This window comes from Pinus tabuliformis, chromosome 4_1, assembly GCF_031772625.1.
Source record: "Pinus tabuliformis cultivar Carrire ecotype Pingquan chromosome 4_1, CPIR1, whole genome shotgun sequence".
In the NCBI taxonomy this organism is placed as follows: domain Eukaryota; kingdom Viridiplantae; phylum Streptophyta; class Pinopsida; order Pinales; family Pinaceae; genus Pinus; species Pinus tabuliformis.
In genome coordinates, this window is record NC_142303.1 from 765,880,035 (window position 1) to 765,888,250 (window position 8,216).

Below are 8,216 nucleotides of genomic sequence, written 5' to 3' on the forward strand. Positions count from 1 at the left end.
TGGGCAACCCAATTAGTATTATATACCAATTTGGTATCGGGCTTGGTTGTGACCTTATAAATTTCAAGTACATGTTTATATGTTTTAACTATAAGTTTGAGAAATTGTGGCACAAGGGAAATTTGTGTATAATACCCCTTTATTTGTGAGACAAGAGAAATTTAATTGCAAAAAAATTACAAAAACATACATAGTCTAACCCCTTTACATCCTTATAACCAAACAAATACTCTTAATCATTATATTTACTCAAATTATATAGAAACTAAATATATTTTTATCAATACATATATTAAAAAAACCACACCTTACAGCAGTGCCACATGCATTCATATGGAGTGCTCTACACGACATCTAAAAACCTGACATTGTATTCTCCCTCGCAAAAATCTACAAACGTCGATTCAACATATTTATAGAAACAACTATACTGTGTAACCCATGTTTTAACACAATATTTTTTATCATAAAGACATGCACTCCAAATAGTGGAAGCAGGGACCATCTCATACAGTCATCCATACACCAGGATAACAAAATCTCAGAAGATCATTTGCTTCATCGGGTAGATCCAGAGAATCCATATTCAATTCAGTTGCTAAGATCCCACAATCATCCATTTCAAAAATGTGTCCAAATTCTTCCAAGAAATACGAATCATCATAAAATATTGAATCTGGTGTACCCACTAACTATACATAAGTTGAAGAAGAGGCTGCAAAACAATGCCCACCTGAACTTTCTTCCGAGATGCAATATGCAGAAGCAGAGTCTGATGATAATGACGGTGATGGAGTCCTTGTTTCTTCGGTAGAGAAGTTGGTAAATGCTAATGGTCCTTTGAGCTGAAGCATTATCATAAGTGTGTGCAGCGTCTTTTATTGTATCATAAGTCCCAAGCCATAGCCTGACTCCTCTGGAGGAATCCCGGATCTCTGCAACCCATTTCCCCCATCTTCTTTGTCTCACTCCACGGTATTTACAGCTCACTGAACCCTGTACATTGGGGACTGATCACATAATACTCTGTTTTTCCTTATTGGGCACTTTGGATTTCCTCTTGGATTTGGATTTGGACTTTGGTTTGCACTGAGGTTTTGTGCCAACTGAGGAATTTAATGGTATGTGAATCTCGCAAACCAATCTCCAATCTCTTGTGAGATACATGCTTTAATTCATCGTCACTTGAGAGGTCTGTGGCATCTGGGTCATTGCATATTAGATGATCTTCCTTGTAACAACACCATTATTCCCCTTCTTTGAAGCTCTGATAGCATTATTGTTCTTGCTCTTGGAAGCATGCATAATTTAAGTTGTCAATTTATGTTGAATCAAACTGCAATCTGAATGCTTGTGTTATTGCTCGTTCCTGTGTAGCTGATGCATGAACTAAAACAGATGGTGTAAAGAAATAAGATGAGTATATAGATCTATGAAGCTAAACACTAATCCCCAAGAGAAAAAAAGACACAAGCCAGATCGAATAGACTAACACTTTATAACCTTTCACCATATCGAATCCCCAATGGTTCTTAATAAAATCATTGCTAAAGCTATAGCTGATTCAAACCTTTCACTGTGTAAAATACTTTTTATGGACCATGTCATCCTTCAAACCGTTTGACATAATCATCTAATGTGAAAGGAGGGCTATAATATAAGTAAAAACCAAATCAATATCCAAAGCCAATAGAAGCATATACTGTTATTCTCAAGGAAAACCCAGTTGTAGGATAATTGGCAGATCAGTGTTGCAATTCTCAAGGAAAACCCAGCTGTAGGAGAATTGGCAGATCAATGCTGCAATTCTCAAGGAAAACCCAGCTGTAGTAGAATTGGTTGACCAGTGAACACTTAAAATAAACCAGAAAATCAAAAAATAAAAGGATTAGATGCCATATAATATAACTCTCTCATTCTTGAGCCAGAAAAAATATTCAAATTCAAAACATTTTGAACAACAAAAAGCGAATATAACGACTGCCAGCACTACTAACTTTGTGATTCCAATAAATTTTTTGGGGTGAATTTTGGACACATTCAACAAAAAAAAAAATATGCCCAAAAACCAAAACCTCCAAAACATAACATAGCAGTTAAACTATAACATTAACATGTCTACCATGACCCATAAACAACATTCACTTTTCTCCATCAAATTCCCAAGTAAGATACGAGAAGATACTATACTCATAAAGAAGATCAAGAAAATCAGAGGTATTTTAACCATAAAAATATGACAGAAAAACCTCCAAAACTCAAAACAATTAAACTACACCCCAACCTATCTACCCATGATCCACAGAAAGCATTCACTTTGCTCCATCAAATGCCCATAAAGCAAGATACTAGAAGATACTATCCTATAAAGAAGATAAAAAAGATTAGAGATATTTTAACCAAAAAAATATAACTGAAAAACAACCAAAACTTAGAACAGTTAAAATACAGCCCCAACATGTCTACCCATGACCCATAAAAATCATTCACTTTGCTCCATCAAATGCCCATAAAGAAAGATACTAGAAGATACTATACCCATAAAGAAGATCAAGAACATCAGAGGTATTAGTGCAACACAGGGTAGGAGACCCATAAAAGTGTGAGGAAATTGATTAAATAAAGCATTGTGGTGGTTCTTGTACTGAATCTCCAAGCTCCACAACTGAGTCCAGCATGGGCTTATGAAATTTTCATAGGTAAATCGTTGTTTTTTCCTTATGACAGACATGAATTTAATTCAGTAGGAAGCAAATCAATTCAGTCGATAAGGATGAGGAACCCCATACAAGCTGCAAGTCAAAAAAGCATAAGCATTGGCAGCTTATATAATTACAGCACTGTTGTTGCCACTGTCACTGCCACTGCTACTCTGCTTGCTACTTTCAGGTTTTACTCTCAGAAAATCTATATAAGATTGGAAGTATTTTCAATAGTTAGTAAATCTACTTCTCAACAAAAGCTAACAACTCCACATGGTTAAAGTCATATGAATCGGTAAATATGTCCTCTCTTGTATAAGAAATCAACCTTAAAACTTTTTAGCTGTCAATTGATTATAGAAAAACTGAAAGTAATTTGCAATGAGAGTTTTTTCATGGCCGAAAATGAGAGTTTACATATTCATAGTAATTCAAAAGGCACTTTCCTTAGATTAGCAAGACAATTTAAAGCATTGATAAGACTTTCATTTAAATGGAATCTTCAAGATAAATAATTATCAGAATTTTACTCAATGGAATCTTAACTAAGAGAGAAAAAATAATGCTTACAAGTGTATAACTAATTTCAGTAGATGTCATTATAAAGCTTTCTTCATCTATCACATTAATTGCCACTACATTGAGTGCATACAGGGCAAGACCCTTCAAGGTGAGAGCCTATTAGCTATATAGAAATTCCTTTCATGTCATATAAATCAAAACTATTAGGTCATATTCCAAAGGTAACAACAATATTAACACTCTAAATTCAAAACAAAACCAACACCTACATAGTATCAAAAATCAAACGGATTGTGTTGCATCGAACATAAAATTTTCAAATAAGAACCATTTAGATAGAATGGTGTACAAGACATGAGACATGATATATTTGTGTATAAAATTTCATTGAAATATTATATTAAATAACATTTCTATATGAAAAAAATTCCTAATCTGATAGACATTAGTGAATTTTCGAAGGATGATTAAGAATGGTTTAATGGTCTTCCTTTGCTCAAAGAGCATGTTGCAACGTCATTAACTGACAAGAAATTTGAGTACCTATGTTTCTCAAAACAAAATTTTAAAGTGCTCTATCAATAATCACAACTCCATTTGTTTCCCAATAATTTTTTTTGTGGGAAGCATTTCAAAGAACATGCCTAGAAGGACTGCATTGGAAACAATAGATTTGGGCATTTGATATGACACAATTATTTGGGACTTACATGCAGCCTCCTCTCTTTGAAGCTCATTTGACATACAAGTGGGGCATTCAACACTCTGTTGGCTCACGATGACTAGAAAATTTGACATTTAGGTTGCATAAACCACCATAAGGATTTTCCACTACAGTTATAGCTTGCAATTGCATCACAAATAACAACCATAACAAAGAGTTCACAATAGCTTGTAATTACATATCAGATAACAACCACAACACATAGTTCATAAGCCATGGGATGTTAGTATGGTAAGGGAAGATTCCATCATATCAAGCCTAGGACATAGAAACTTGCATCTCAAAATCAACTTTCATATTGATAAAGCTAGTGCAAGTAATTGTGAATGTGAAAATTATTCATCAACAATTTTTTGTTAGAATATTAAGACCAAATATTGACAAAAAATCTATGAAGTTATGTATCTAAAAAATATTTCTCCACCTAAATCATATCACAGAAACCTTAACTCTGAAATACTAGCACCATCCAAAATTTCAAGTTTCAATAGTGGATGACTTGAGAATATCCATTATTTCTAAAGTAAATCCCCATTGCTTTTAGAAGCTACTATCACACATGAACATTCAATGGATATGGTGTGTCTAAAAAAGATTTTGGACATTGAGAAAAGTATTTTTTCTATGATACTCCATGCCCAATGGACACTTTCTCCTCAACTCTGCCACCATTTTCATAAACTTCCATTTACCAAAGATCTAGCCACTTTTCCTAAATAGAAAATAAATATTTTTAGAGACTAAGTATTCAAGAGAGAGCCCTCTCTAGGTTGGTAGGGCTAGCTACCAGTCCTAAAGTTGGTCTGAAATGGTTTCCTCAGGGTTCAGTTGCCACAACCTCAACTTAAAATCCTGAGTGATAACAATTACATTGTTTATAACTTTCTTGTGATGTGGAATTCACATGTGCTTTTCTTATGGCCAATTTCATAGATAAGTTTTCAACCATCTCATCTTGTCCAATATCATTTGAATTATATATTCCTTAATTGATTTCTCTGATTGAATAAATTGATAGTGTTATTGATTGTCACTATCCTATTAGGTCATAGGTAGAGTATTCCATGAGGGATGTTGCTCCATTTGTGGTTGTTCTAGAATAACCTAGGATAACCTTAAGTAGTTCTCTGCTATCACCAAGCAATGTGTATGTAACTTCCTCAATTATGTGCAAGAGAAAAACTAGATATAGGATCTAGAACTTCCTCAATTATGTGCAAGAGAAAAACTAGATATAGGATCTAGATTGTATGCACTTTCCCTCATTGCATGAATAGGTAGAGGAAAGGCTATGTTGATATAATATTGGGTTTGTATGCACTTATTAAGGGATGAAAACTGCATTTGCATCCCTGAAATAATGTAAGTATCAGGTTCTTGTGAAGAAGCTATGCACAAGCAACAATATTATCTCTTGTAAGCTTGGTCCCAACATTATATCAGAAGATAGATGACGCAAACAGAACTTTCTTCTGTATTGATCTGACAAAATGTAGCCAATAGAATGCATGCATTTTGAATAACAAATAAGTCGAAAGAAAAACAATTTCTGAAGAGACATTAAAAAACATGCCATTCAGATGGACTTCAGCTGCACTACCCAAAATCAAATAAAATGGTAGAGATTCAGTAGCTTGTTTATTTATTTACATTTGTAATGTCTAAAACTGAAACATTAGAAAACAACATGCTTTCAATAGACATGAAGTCACTAAATATCCAAATCAGCCTCAGTGGCGACATTGGAAAAACTTTTCCTATCATAAGACTAGCCTTCAAGCGAGGAGGTCCTTTGGATGCAAAAGGTAACCTAACTAATATTGGCAACATGTTTATTTTTCCATTAGGTCCTGAAGAGGCTTCGTATCTATCATAATCTTTACTGATCCATCTTAAACATGTCCATCCTTTCTTTGTAGTCATCATAGAAAACTAAGCAATATGTTGTCCATAAAGCTTTCATATGAGTCTCCCCATTGTTTCTGCTTTGGCTACAACTATGAGACGAGATTTTTGCAGGCATCAAGAGTTTCTGCTTTCTTATTATCCTCTAAATTTGGCTTTCTTCAACCATCTCATTATCTACCAGTTTTGTATTCACATGAGGAAGTCAATACACATGAGCCATGAGACTGTCCTTAAAACCCCAAGTAAATATATATTCTCATCATGGAGATGAACTATATCATCACCAACATACCAACCACCTTACAAGAACACCACCTGAACCAAGATGTCCTGAAATTTTATTCCTGCAGCATCATACACAAAGCAGTCCTTCTACAATCCCCCAAGTGCAATGTTGAAATTCAGGATTATTTGGTTTCATTCATTCAAAGAAAAACCTAGCACTATAGTCTATAATAAACCCCATAGAGTCCATGCATACAGATCAACATCTATCTAATCAATGCCTTGCTTCCTTTCAAATAGAAGACTAATATTATAAGAAAGTAATCTGAAATACAATTTTGTAGACAGTACGATAGGAGTAATATATCATTGCAACCTGTAAATCTGTTTTTATACATCTTTTCACATCTTAGCAAAATGACCTTCAAGCTTTGCCTCCAATCCTAACCCAAAAAACACTCAGAAAGTCATTCATTGTCAAAGATAAACAACTATCGTCTCTACAAATTTAAGAAAACTAGTGAGATATTGATCCTGTTCAAACTGAAAAGATCTACCATCTCTAATTTTTCCTTCATTTTCCCAGCTGATAGATGCTCACCTTTTTCCTCATTAGAAGTTCTTGAGTGGAGAAACTAGAGGCCTGTCAGGAAGAAAACTGCCTTTTTTAAGGGATGCAAAGTTGCCATTGTGAGGCTTCTTAGAGATGGAGCCAGATGAACTTTGGGGTGGATATGACCTAGGGATGCCAATCTGAGCACCATAGCTATGTGAGTTCTTCATATATACCTTAGTCAAAGTCAAAGTCATGTTCACCAGGTTTGTCGCTGCGAATATCAAATTGTATTATGTGTACATTACAATTGTATTACCCACCTCATTACCTTTCAATTCATGTATATAGAATTGTCACAATCAATAAAGACAATTTTTAAGTTTAAATAATGAGCTTTGCCATTTCATATACTAAATTATGAATGGAAAGTGGAATAGTTATTCTACATCTATTATATCAAAGGATTTAGGAGCTCTGAAAGAATTATCAGAGATTTTAAAGGTAAGAGCATTACTAAATGTTTTCATGATCCCATTGACCTATACCAATTGAATGGATAAAAATTTATGGGGAAATGAGCATAACAATAAATTAAGTACCCCTGAAGGGAAACTACAATGGAAAGCCCTACAATTCCACCACCTGTTGGCACTCTATAATTTTCGTGCAAATTCATGAGCATATTGAGCTCATTTCATAGTGTTCCCAAATTTAAGGACTTCATAGCTCATACTATTTTATTAGTAGCAGGTTTTGGGTAAGGTTTCAATTGAACCAAAAGACTTGTCATGAAAATCAAGAGCATTGTCTTCGTGGTGACCAACTGGACAATTACTTGAAAATAGAGGAGGCAAGGGTTGGAAACATATCTAAATTGTTGTTGATTTTAGTACCAAAGTTTTTTTGAATAGTGAAGGTGGTGAAAGACTTCCCCAAATAGTAGAAGGACTTATTCTCCTATACCTAACAAAGAAATTCCAATTTTGGAATTAATCCTCATAAAACATATCACAACTCATGATATTAGGACAGTGCAAGCACAAGGTGAATCTAAGTCCCACTTTTATATTGTTGATGGTGAATATGAGAAACTAGGGTCTTCTTATGTTACTAAGGAGGAGGTGCGTACATTCTGAAAAATTATAAGTTTTAGTGTCTTGGAGTATGGAGCATGTGCTTATAGCACCTAATGGACCAGTTAAAGGAAATGAACCTTATGGAGTTGGGTCTAGAATGTGAAACACTTATGGCTAACCTTGCTCTGGATACTGGAAACTTCAAGGAGCTTTCATAAAGTATTTGTGTGAATTTGGTTAAGTACATTCCTACATTGAGAAAGCTTTAGCGTAATTCATTATGATGTACTGAACACGATGCACATAATGATAAGGTAAGGATGGAGATGCATCTAATGCATTCTCTGGAGCTCAATTTTATTGGCATGTTGATTTGGAACAATTTCCTTGGGGAGTGCCAACCATCATATTGCCCATGAATTTTATGATTCTCTTCTAGCGCACCAATTCCAGAAAAATCCTCGTGGGTGGTATGAAAATCTCGTTGATATTGTAGAAGATTC

The 8,216-nt window shown here is 34.5% G+C and overlaps 1 pseudogene; it reads right to left on the bottom strand.

The window, feature by feature from the left end:
- Positions 1-506: 506 nt before the first annotated feature.
- LOC149178407 (ethylene-responsive transcription factor CRF2-like) lies at positions 507-1,496 on the bottom strand (annotated as a pseudogene).
- Positions 1,497-8,216: the final 6,720 nt, after the last annotated feature.